The sequence below is a fragment of the Micromys minutus genome (genome assembly GCF_963924665.1).
Source record: "Micromys minutus genome assembly, chromosome: 5".
Lineage (NCBI taxonomy): Eukaryota > Metazoa > Chordata > Mammalia > Rodentia > Muridae > Micromys > Micromys minutus.
The window spans coordinates 72491150-72504837 of record NC_137974.1 but is presented as its reverse complement, the minus strand read 5'-3'; positions in this window follow the sequence as shown (position 1 = coordinate 72504837).

The following is a 13688-nucleotide window of genomic DNA, read 5'->3' as shown; positions in this document are numbered from 1 at the left end:
ATGGATGACCTTAGCCAAAGGGACTAAGTAGTTGGTGGTGCAGGATGCACTGCTGATAATCTTGAGTGAGTTATCATATTACTCATGGTTCACACCCATCACAAACACGGGAGCATCTGCCAAAGGGGCAGAGATGATGGCACTTCTGCTCTGCCCTTCAAGTGGGACCCACCTTCTCGATGGTGGTAAAGATGCCAGTATATTCCTCAACATACTTAGTACCAGTATCACCACATTTGATGTTAGCAGAATATCATTCCTAGAAGATGGTGATGGCCTTCCAATTGATGACAAGCTTCTTATTCTCAGCCTTGACTGTGCCATTAAATTTGATATGGGTAGAGTCATACTAGAACATATAGACATGTAGTTGAAGTCAATGAAGGCAACAACCTCCACTTTGCCAGATCCAGAGCAGAAGAGATCCCTGTTAAGCAGGAACCGAATATGGCCAAATCCAATCACAGATTTCACCATCTTCTCTGAGGGATGTGTTTGTCCCAGGAACAGGGAGGAGCAGAGCCAACAAAGAGATTCTTAATGGATATGTTAATCCACCACTGTAAAAATCTTAATCTGAATTTCCATTATAGATCATTTTTCTTCCTCTGCCAATTTTAAAATAAAATTTGAAATCTGGGAGGCTTTTTCTAAAGACTTAATTTAATTTTCTCCATGTTGTATATTTTGCTTCTTTTGACATCCTATATAATTTTTAAAGTCCTTTGGCCATTATTGACAAATGATTGATCCTATCAGGAAAAAAATACATAAAGACATTATACATAAAATTTTTACAGTATACTTGCATTATTTTTAAAATACTTCCGCCTTATTTTAGTTTAAGCGTCATCAAGGTTACCTCACTAAAATGGCATGATGATTTTTCTGTCTTTTTGTATTGTTATAATTAGAATACAAATCTCTTACAATAGTGTTTAGGAATCTGATCAAATATTTGCTGGACAAGATTTTAATTTTCATAATAAAAATTACAAGGGTAAGTATATTTAAAGTGTCATGTGACTTATAATTAGAATTCTGGAAAATCAGCTATGTTATTATTAGATTTTTTATATTGTTAATTCATTGTCTTTTTTTTCTTTCAAAAATGATGGAAAATAAATTTATCCATTGAAATTTTGATAATGAAATTACTAATTTGCTGAATTTGTGTATTATTAACTCACTAATTTCTGCAAGTATCTTACTAGACCTAAGATCATTCTTGGGTCACGATTATTTGGGATAGTACATAAATATTTATTGAAGGTTAAATTTTCAGCTAATCAATTATTATGTAGATTTTATGGAATTTATTTGAGGTTTTCTGTAAAGTAAACATGTGGGGCAAATTGGAAATCTAAACAATATATAAAACTTTAACAAGAAAAGCAGCTACAGTTCTAAAGTTAATAGGATTGATGGAGAAAAGGGGAGAGAAAGTATTATTAGACCTGTGATTAGATAAAGTTGTCCACGATACTGAGTCTTCTTGGAGTCTACTTGCTTTTACTTAGCAGCATCATGGATTGGCTGAATTTGAGTAAGCTCAGATCAAACTGAGTTGACAGTAATTAGCTATAGCTAATTGTTTATAATATTGTAGAATAATTATACTGAAGCTAAGAGTCTGTAAAAATGAATTATAAATGCTAAAGCACAGCAGTAATTAGAGGTCAAATGTTAACAGAAACATATTAAAGAATTTCTAATAAAATAGAAATATTTAAATAAAACAGTATCTTAAAGAATATGTTAAAGAAAATGGGCAATCTTTTTGATTTTTTGAAGCATCTATATATGTAGTACATAAAAACTATTGAATACTGTAGACAAATTGTATTCCATCTTACTGGGATATATGAATTTCAAAATATTCAAAATATTCACAAATAAATTTTTCTATAAAAATCAAAGATTTAAGATATAAAATGAATCATCTAAAAGATATAATAATCTTCAAACATGATATGTTATCATGTAATGGACTTTATTTGTAGTGTATAAACACTGTGAATGTGTGTGTGTGTGTTTATGTATGTGTGTGCATTGTGTGTGTGTGTGCACTCACACATCTGTATCTATAGCCTATGTCTGTTCATAGTCTGAGAAAAAGGCAATCCAGTGACTGAACCAAATTGGGATCTAGTTCAGGGGGAGACTTCAAATACTGACACTATCACTGATTTTATGGTGTGCTTGCAGACTAGAGCCTAGCATGGCTGTCTTCTGAGAGGCCCAAAAAATGGCTGACTGAGACAGATGTAACTATTTACACCCAACCAAGGGACAGAATCCTGGGACCCCTGTGGTCTAATTAGGGAAAGGCAGGAGGGCACTGGGGAGAAAGGTGAACCCATGGGCACCAGCAGTCTCAACTAACCTGAACCAACCTTGATATCTGTAAGACATTGATCCACCAACCAGGCAGCATGTACTAGCTGATGTGAGGCTCCGGACACATACTTCAGAAGGCAGAAGGCCTCAGTGAAAGAAAACACACTTCCACTGACATGAGGCCCCAGGGAGTGGTGAGGTCTGGTGAGGTGGGGAGGTATGGATATCTTCTTGAAAACAAGAGAGGTGGAATGGGAAGTGGGACTGTAGGAAGGTAGGCCAGGAGGGCAATAACAACTAAACTGTAAATACAGATTAATAATAATGGTAAAGTAAACATATATACAGCTTTAGGTTAAACCTCCATTGTTTAAATATTTTCGTAAATATGATTTGGAGTAGGAAAATCAAGAAAATAGTTATGTGAACATTCTGAAAAACAAACATGACTGATGTATTAGATTTCTTCCTAGGGTCAAAACCCTTCATTTTTCTATGAAAGTCAGCTCTTTCTATCACCTAGTTTTTCATAATTTTCATGTTTAATCATTTGTTACATAGCTATGTGGTTACAAATGATATTTATGCATTTGTGTGTTAAATATTAATCTACAAACATTACCCATACATATATCTTCCTTGATGAAGTCTTAAATTCAACTTTTCCTTGTTCGTGCATACATAGAGCCAGCTTTGTTGCACTGAGTTTAATCACTCTTTATAATTCAACTTTATAACTCTGCCAGCATGAGTTTATGCATCTGCTCACTCACAGCTTTATTGGACTTCACATTTTATTGAGAGCTATTGAACATATTTCTCCAAATATATCTCTAATAATTTCTACAAGAGGCCAAATAGATTTTTGTGGTTGCAAGACATGAGGCATTTCCTAAGAAATGTACTGTACCCATACTCTACTTGTAAACCTATTTTGAAAACTAACCAATGGATGTAGTGCTTTATACACAAAAAGAAGAAAAGAAAAAAAAAGAGCAACAGTAGACAGACATTATTAACCATTTTAGGCTTGTCTTTTCAAGCATTTAGTATCTCATACACAGACATATATTATCAGTGCTCAATTGACTGCATGATAATGTTATCACAAACACATTACCAAGACCATTTATTAATGTGCTGTTAACACATGTGTTAAAAATCTCCAGTAGTACTAATCTCCAATGTGTCATGTTTAAATATATACCATATATGAGGTTATATAGCTCTGGTTTAGAGTAATAAAAACACTTAAACTATGCAGTGGCTGAAGCCATTGTATTTTAAAGTGTGAAATTGCTTTGCCATGCATTAAATTTCTTGCTTTGAATCTTCCAATTACATTGAAACACTATCCTTCATTCAGACAGTTGATGCTGAGCAGTCTACAGTGCTCAATTATCTCCTCCCTGCCTTTTTTTCTTTAGTAAATCTGTAAGATGTATCAAAAATTCAGAGAGATATAATTTAAGTATTTCTATGTAGCACATTAGCTAGCCATAAAATAAGAATTGTCCATTTAAATTACATGTCATATGTATGATTCCATGGTACTTTTATCATCATTAATTTTTTCAGGTATGTCATATCCTGTATGAATGTATTTATTTACATAAAAAGAAATAGAATAAACTGTAATTTTAATGCACATCTAATCTATCTTTGGGGAACTTAAGAACAAAATTATCTTTTGCTTAAAGCGATAACAGGGCAATATATCTTATATAAAATAAATAAATCATTACTGAAATGTGAAAAAACATAATAAATGCTGTTATTAGTACTTAATATTGTCAAAATCTAAGGAACAGCAAACAAAAGTAATCTCAGCACAATATAAATACCAGAACAGTAAAGGCTGCAGCAGACATCATTGCCACAGTGATAGGTGGTTTAATTATGACAGTTCCGTTTGCTTTTGTAATTTTCTGCCACTGCTGTACTAGAGTTTTCTATAGTGTATGTGCTGAAATTTATACATTCCTAAAAATGTGCGTTCTGGGCCTGGAGTGATCGCTCAGTGGCTAAAGCAAAAGATACACAAATGTGTGAGCCTGACTCTTTATCACAAAGGTGCCCATGAAAATTCTGGCATGCCTGTGAATTCCTACATCTGTGGAACTGGATGGAGAGAGTGGCAAATCAGGTGGATACTTGGAAATGTCTTGTTTTCTCGTGCATCAGAGATGACAAACTTAATTAGGACACACTGCCCCTGCCAAAAACAAACAAACAAACAAACAAAACCAAATTGTGTTGATTTGTTTAAGGAATGATGTGAAAGTGAGTAGTCCTACATAGAGAAGATCATACATATTTATATGCAATACCAAAAAATCAATCCTAAAAATATATCAACAGTATGTGTTGATGTATTTAAAAGTAACTAATGAAAAAAGAAGGCATGTATTTGAAAATGTGCAGAAGAGATATTAGGAAGTATTTTAAGGTAGGGAAGAGACAGCACTAGTGTTGTTATTATATGTTATCTCTCAAAAAGAAAAGAAATATATATATTTAAAATACTGTGAGAAATTAATAAGTAAAAGACATCGTGATGTTAACATCTGACCTATCCACATGCCAATTTATGTATGCTAGCACACATATATTCATATACATATGCAGAGTGGAGGGAGAGAGAGAGAGAAAAAGAGAGAAAGAGAGAAAGAGAGAGAGAGAGATAAGAAGAAGAAGAAGAAGAAGAAGAAGAAGAAGAAGAAGAAGAAGAAGAAGAAGAAGAAGAAAACAGAGAGAACATGTGAATGCACATGGACATGTGAGCATCTGTTTCCATTCTGATGTTCTGGATTCTTTAATGCCCATGTTCAATAATTTTTAATATGAAAATACCACCACTTCTGCTCATAGGGACCTGCCTAGAGCCTTCAGAACACAATAATCGAGAAGCAACTGGAGACAAGATCCTTCTGGTTTCTGTCTATGCCGTATGCTGAACTTTTGCCACAGATCTTCGTACCCAGTCACTGTTACAAGAAAGCTGGTCTCCAAGTAGTGCTGACACAGAGGCTCACAGAAGGGTTAAGCTACTGTCATAATCAGCAAGACCAGCTAATACCAGAAATAAGCATATGGCAAGTCCAAGAACGTAAGCAACATAATCCAAGGCCACTTGGCATTATCAGAACTCAGTTCCCCCACCTGGATACCCCAAAACACCAAAAAAGCAAGAATATGATTTAAAATCACAACTCATGATGATGTTAGAGGACTTTAAGAAGGTCATGAAAAACTCTGTTAAAGAAATACAGGACAACACAGAAAGAGGAAACACACACACACACACAAGAATACTTTAAAAAATTACAAGAAATTGAAGAAACAGGTGAAATAATTGAACAAAACAATCCAGAATCTAAAAATGAAAATGGAAGCAATAAAGAATTCACAAAGGGTGACAACACTGGAGATATAAAAACCTTTGAACAAGATCAGGAGTCATACATGTAAGCATCACCAACAGAATACAGGAAATTGAAGAGAGATCCTCAGGGGCAGAAGATAACTTTGAAAAACAGTCAAAGATAATGTAAAAGGCAAAAATCTCTGAACCAAAAACATCCAAAAAACCGAGGATACAATGAAATGATCAGACTTGAGGATAATATGTATAGAAAGTAGCTAATATTCCTCACTTAAAGGGCCAGTAAATATCTTCAACAAAATTATAGAAGAAAACCCCTAACTTAAAGAAAGAGAGGACCATAAAGGAAGAAGCCTACAGAACTGCAAATAGATTGGAACAGATAATAAATTATTCCCATCACATGATAGTCAAAGCACCAAATTCAGAAAATAAAGAGAGTATATTATAAGCAGTAAGATAAATGGTCAAGTATATTACAAAGACAGACCTGTCTGAATCATAATAGACTTGTCAACAGAGACTATGAAAGATAGATGATCCTGTATAGATCATGTAGATCATAATAGAACACAAATTCCAGCCTAGGCTACTATGTTCAACTAAACTTTCAGTTAAAATAAATGAAGAAACCAAGATAATTCAAGACAAAACAAATTACACAATATCTGTTTACAATTGCAAACCTACAAAGAACAATTTATGGAAAAATCCAGCACAAGGAGGGAAACTGCAATCTATAAAAAGAAAGTAATATTTTTTCAACCAACCCAAAGAAGACAAACACACAAAAATAATTTCACTTATAATGACAAAAATAACAGGAAACAACATTCATTGGTTTCTAATATCTCTGAACATTAAAAGACTCAATTCTCCAGTACAATGACATAGACTAACAGCATGGATACATAAAGAAGGCCCACCATTTTGCTGTATACAGGTAACACAACTCAGTGACAGAGACAGACACTTTCTCAGAGTAAAAGGCTGGAAAACAATTTTCTAAGCAAATGGTCACAAGATTTATTCCATTCTATAATCAAATAAAATTAACTTACAACCAAAATTTATTAAAGAAGACAAGGAAGAACACTACATAAATGTCAAAGGAAAAATCCCCCATGATAAAATTTTAATTCTGAATATCTAAACTTCAAATGTAAGGACATCTACATTCATAAAACAAACACACAAAGAATCAAAAACTTTACTAAAGCTTAATGAAAATTTTGCTTCTCACACAATAATAGTGGGAGACTTCAACAACACACTCTCATCAATGGACATATCATGGAAGCAGAAACTGAGCAGAGACACAGTGAAACTAACAGAAGTTATGAACAAAATGGATCTAACAGATATCTATAGAATATTTTATTCGAAAACAAAAGAATACCCATGTTTTTTTTTGACAACCTCATTGTACCTTCTCCCAAGCTGACCATATACTAAGCCACAAAACAGGACTCAACAGATACAAGAATATTTAAATAATCTGATGCATGCTGTCAGATCACCATGGACTAAAACTGATCTTCAATAATAACAAAAAATGAAAGAAAGTACAAATACATATGGAAGTTGAACAATGCTCTACTCAATGATAACTAGGTCAAGGGAGACAGAAAGATATTAAAGACTTTTTAGAATGTATTGAAAATGAAGGCACAGCATACCCAAACTTATGGGTAACAATGGAAGCAGGGCTAAGAAGAAAACTCATAGCTCTGAGCACCTCCAAAAACAATCTACAAGTTCAATGCAATCCCCATCAAAATTTCAATTCAATTCTTCATAGAGTAAGAAAGAGCAATTTGTGAATAAATTTGAAATAGCAAAAAGACTAGGATGGAAAAATACTCTTCTTATCAATAAAAGAACTTCTGGAGGAATCACTATCCTTGATCTGAAGTTGTATTACAGAACAAGAGTGATTAAAAAACTGTATGATATTAATATAGAGACATGAAAGTATATATGTGAAATAGAATTGAAGACCAAAATGAACCCACACAACTTAGGTCACTTGTTCTTTGACAGAGGAACAAAACTATCCAGTAGAAAAAACATAGCATTTTCAACAAATTGTGCTGCTCCAATAGGCAGTCAATATTTAGAAGAATGCAAATCCATCCAGTCTTATAACCCTGCACAAAGCTAAAGACTAAGTGGACCAAGGACCTCCACGTATACTCAAATTAATTGAAGAGAAAGTGGGAAAGAGCCTTGAACAGTTAGGCATGGGAGAAAATTTTCTGAACAGAACACCAATGGCTTATGCTCTAAGATCAAGAATAAACAAATGTGACCTCATGAAATTGCAAAGCTTCTGTAAGGCAAGGACACTGTCCTTAGGACAAAACTGAAACTACAAGAATGGAAAAAAGATCTTTGCCAATCCTATATCTGACTGAGGGCTAGTATCCAATATATACAAAGAACTCAAGAAGATAGACTGCAGAGAAACAAGTAATCCTATTAAAATATTGGGGACAGAAATATACAAAGAATTCTCAGTTGAGGAATATCAAATGGCTGAGAAACACCTAAAGAAATATCCAATATTTTTATTCATTGGGGAAAGCAAATCAAAACAACCCCAAGTTTCCCCTTTACGCCTCCCATAATGGCTAAGATAGAAAACTCAGGTAACAGCAGATGCTGGTAAGAATGTGGAGAAAAAGGAACACTTCTTCAATGTTGGTGAGGTTATAAGCTGAAACAACCACCTTGGAAATCAGTTGGCAGTTCTTCAGAAAATTGAACCTGATGACTAAGCTATTCCATTTCTTGGCACATACCCAAAAGATGCTCTAGCATATAACAAGGATACATGTTCCACCATGTTCTTATCAGCTTTATTGATAATACCCAGGAGCTGGAAAGAACCCAGATGTCCTCCAACAGAAGATATAGAAATGTGCTACATTTACACAATGGAGTACTACTCAGCTGTTAAAGACAACAACTTCATGAACTTCTTACGCAAATGGATGAAAGTACAAAATATCACTCTGAGTGAGGTAACCCAATCACAAAAAAAACACACAAGGTATGTACTCACTGATATGTGAATATTAGCACAAAAGCTCTTATTACCCAAAATATAATTCACAGAACACATGGAAGTCATGAAGAAAGAAGACCTAAGTGCAGATGCTTCAGTCATTTTCAGATGGGGGAACAAAAATCACCCAGGAGTAAATGTAAAAATAACATTTGGAGCAGAGACTGAAGCAAAAGTCATTTAAAGATTGTCCCACCTTGAGATCCAGCCCATATACTGCCACCACACCCAGGCAATATTGCTGATGCAAAGAAGTACATAGTAACCAGAGCCGATATTCCTGTCCCCTGGAGGCTCTGCCAGATCATGACAAATACAGAAGCCGATGCTCACAACTAACCATCGAATTGAACATGGGGTCCCTGGTGAAAGAGTTAGAGAAAGGATTAAAGAAAGGGGTTTGCAACCCCATAAGAACAACAGTACCAACAACCAGAACTACCAGGGACTAAACTGCTATCCAAAGAGTATAGTTGGACACACCTGAGTCACGGATCCAGCTGCACACATAGCAGATGATGGCCTTATTGGGCATCAATGTGAAGAGAAATCTTTAGTCCTGCCAGGGTTTAATGCTGCAGTGTAGGGGAATATTAGCGCAGGGAGGCAGGAGGGTGAGGAGCGTAGGTCCATTACCTTCATAGAAGGGGCAGAGGGGTGTCTGTGATAAGGAGTTTATGGAGGGGAAACCAGGAAAGGAGATAACATTTGAAATGTAAATACAATATATCCAATAATCAATAATTAAAGTAAAAAATTTAACTAAAACAAACCAACAAAAAGTTAACTTGAACAATGACAACTAATGAAACAAGTTTCAGATACACAAATTCTAGTGCAAAAATAATAACAATAAAAAAATCCCAAATAGCATGTAGCCTCTAAAATGCACTGATTCTATAGTAATGGCTCCTACAAAAAAATGATCTGGCAGTATCTAGTATTTCACTTTACTACTGTTAACATACATTCAGATAGGAAGGTGATCTTAGTATTCTGTTGCCCGTGATTTCTAGGGTTTTGGGGCTGATCTAGCTGGCTGACTGAATACATTCTTCCTTTGGAAAGGACTTCCATGAAAGCAAGTAGTGTAAATACAGAATGAGATAAGTGCTATAAAAGGGATGCAAGCAACATGCTGTGGGTGCAGAGGAAGGAACAATTAAGTTTGATTGAATGACTGTAGGAGGGATGACATTTTAAAGAAGGTAATGTTTGAGCAAGGCCTGGAAGAATGAGTAACTCATCCTTAGAAAAAAAAAGGAAAATATAATCTAGTTGTCAGATTTCTTGGCTGCTGAATGGGTGGCACCAGAGTGTCTAGGCTAAAGTAGATGAACTTAAATTTAAATTTAAGGAACTAGGGATAAACAGCAGAAGGTGATTTTAGCTACCTCAAATTAGAATTATAAGAGGCAATTCAGTTTTGCTACATTTAAAGCCTTAGGTGACTATATGTTAGTTTGAAATTTGAGAGTTCAAGTTTTAATTAAAAAGTTAATTTAAAAAATTAAAAAAAAAAAATAAAAATAAATGACCTGGAAGAAATTTTAGACAATGAATTACAAAAGTCATTTTAGCTAGAATGAGATGATTCAAACAAACCAATGATATTTACATATAAGAAAATACATTAAAATTATCAAAATAAAGTTTGATTTTAAAAAACTCCAACTGAAATTATACTAAAAACAAAACAATATAAGCCAAAAGAGATCATTTTAAAAAATTCTTTAATTGAAAGTCTTACCAAAAGGATAATTTATAAAACAGAATCTTAGACAAAGACAAAGTAAAAGACATAGCTGGAAAACTCAGTATTAGTGTACTGGTTGGTTTTATGTTTCAACTTGACACAAGATTGAATTATTACAGAAAAAGAAGCTCCCTTTGAGGAAATTACTCCATGCGATCCAGCTCTAAGGCACTTTCTCAATTAGTGATCAAGAGAGGAGATTAAGTGGTTTCATTCCTGAGCTGGTAGTCATGGATTCTATAAGAAAGCAGGCTGAGCAACCCAGGGGAAGCAATCCAGTAAGCAGCACCTCTCCATGGCCTCTGCATCAGTTTCTGTCTCCAAGTTCCTCCAGCTTTTGTGATGAACAGCAATGTGAAAGTGTAAGCTGAATAAACACTTTCCTCCCCAACACGCTTCTTGTTCATGATGTTTTGTGCAAGAATACAAACCATGACTAAGACAATTAGCCAAGGAGATTTTAAAAGTATAAACAACATGGGAGACCTTTGGCACACAATGAAAAATCTAACATACATATTATGGGAACAAACGGTGTTAGGATAATGAAATCAAGGACAATATCTTTAGTGAGATCATAGGAGAAATATTTACAACTCTAGAGAAAGAAATGATCATCCAGAGCAGTCAATAGAACACCAAATAAAGAAGACATGAAAATTTATTCTCCATGTAATGTTATTACTAGAACTTTACCAATGGAGAATAAATAAAGTGTATTTGAAGATTCAAGACAGAAAAGTCGTTACTTACATAGACAGGCAAAGTAGAATAGAATAAGATTTTTTGAAGAAACCATTACAGACAGTGGGGCTTAGAAAAATTTACTTCAAGTTCTGAAATCCCAGAAATGTTAACAATTAGATTCTGAAAAGTTACTAAAAGTGAAGGAGAATGAGAATTTTGCTTGATAATTACAAGTTAAAACAAAATATAAGTTTATGCCATTTCTATAGAGAAAACTAGAAGAAACAGGGTGATCTCAAGGGAAGGAAAATATCTGGGAAGTCATAAGAAAGAAGCCTAATCATGAAAGACAGAAAAAACAAATGAGAAAAACTCGTTAAATTAACAAGATCAAAACATACAGAGTGTCAACTGTTTTTGAGTATGGTGGTTGTCTCAATATCTTTTCCTTTTTTGGATTTTTTAAAAATTTCTTTCTCTAATTTGATTGTTATTTGATTCTTTCAGATTTCACATATGTGCCTAACAGCTATATACATCATTAATGATAAACCTACCTATCCTGATGCATACAGTACATTGGGACTCTCTTTTGATGAACTAATGTAATCTATTTCGTTGATCCAAATTTATTTTCTTTATCTAACTCTCACTAGGTTTCCTCTTTAACATTCTAATTTCCATAGATTATAAAATACCTAGGACTCATAAAATAACATACTTCTCTTTGTTTTCAATACTAAATACATTTTTCCACTAATGTTCCCACCTATTCGCCTTCTGTTTTTTTCAAATAAATTTTGCTTTGTATCTGTGTATGACAGAATTCTATTGTCCAACAGGTAGTGTGTGTGTGTGTGTGTGTGTGTGTGTGTGTGTGTTTGTTCACTTATGCATGTCACTGCAAATCCTATTTTAATTCTTTTATATTCTTTTATATATTTTTTCTCTCAACCCACATAGAGGTCTATGTATATCCATTTGACAAAATGTATAATAGGTTTCATCTTTTTGAATAAGAATATATAGTATTTCTTGTTTATTATTTTAATATACATGAGCATCTGTGACACTATCCAAATGTGGTACTCTGATAAATGTTCTTAAGGAAATTGCACCTTCTCTGGATAGTTCACAAGAATTACAAATAGGACCAACTTGTCTTCACTTTCCAATTAAGTGATGACATTCCATTTAATTTCTCTTTTCAACTGGCTGTCTTTGATGCTCTCAAGGTTGATAGACTCTCTGTTTTTCTTTATAATCCATCTGAGTATTTTTCAGGCATCCTTTACTTAGGTTTACATGATTCATGGCTACCATCAACCTCAACTGTCCTCCTAAGGTGCGATATTCTTTTCAATTTTCAGAACCACTTCTTCCTTTAGCTAATATAAATATTGTACTTGATTAAGATTTTTTTTCACAATTTCTCACTTTTTCTACAGATGCCATTATTCTACAAGAAGTATGCTTGGAATATTTTACAAAACATTCATTTATTTATTTCTTCATTCTTAAAGTAGTATTTACTATTCTCTAGTTATTGATTTCAACGGTCAGGTACTATTCTATGCCTTTGCCAAAGTCTGCAAATTAACTGTAAACTTTTTCTAGCAATAGAACTGCAATGGAAGTGAGCAGATGTTGAGGTTTAGGAACTCAGCTACTTTTCTCAATTGAACATCTGGCATAACTGAGCAACTACATCACCATCTGTACATTAGCACATAGCACATACTCTGTTCATTTGTAAACTTAAAAATCTATAACATTATTATAAAAGACTTTGTAAATGATAAAATAAGTTAAATAAAGTTAAAATGATGTACTTTTACTATATAATATAATTGGGCTTGAAATTCGAAACAAAAAACCCTGCTAACATATATATAATATTAAGTATATATAATAAATATATATTATATATTTATATATAATTAAAGCTGGCAAAAAGGAATAGAAAATCTAGCCATGCAATGGTAATGAAAGACAAGGTTAGAGTATATTGAAGGAAAAATGAGCGAGATGAGGCAGTTTATAATTATTTGTTATGAGTCACAGGGATTACATCTTTAAGAAGATTATAATTGGGCAAGCTGCGTTTTAAAATGAATGCCAAGACAGTACCATTGAATGTACGCACTTTACAGGATTAAACTGGAAGCATGCTACTCAAAAGAAACACATCAAAGGCAAAATTGCCAACAGTTGAATCATCAGAATGTTCAGCGGGAGACAGATTTGGAGATACTGGCAGTAGTCACGAATCTGGTAAAAACCTCAGAGTTCACCTAAATATTAAGGAAATGCATCAATCTTCAGACATTTGTTAGTACCATGAATTTAAAATGACATGTTCTTGGTTAATGAAAGAAAAGATACAAAGAGGAACTGTTTTACTTTGATTTCACTGAAGGTTTTCAGCTCTCATTCAGCTGTGTAAGTTG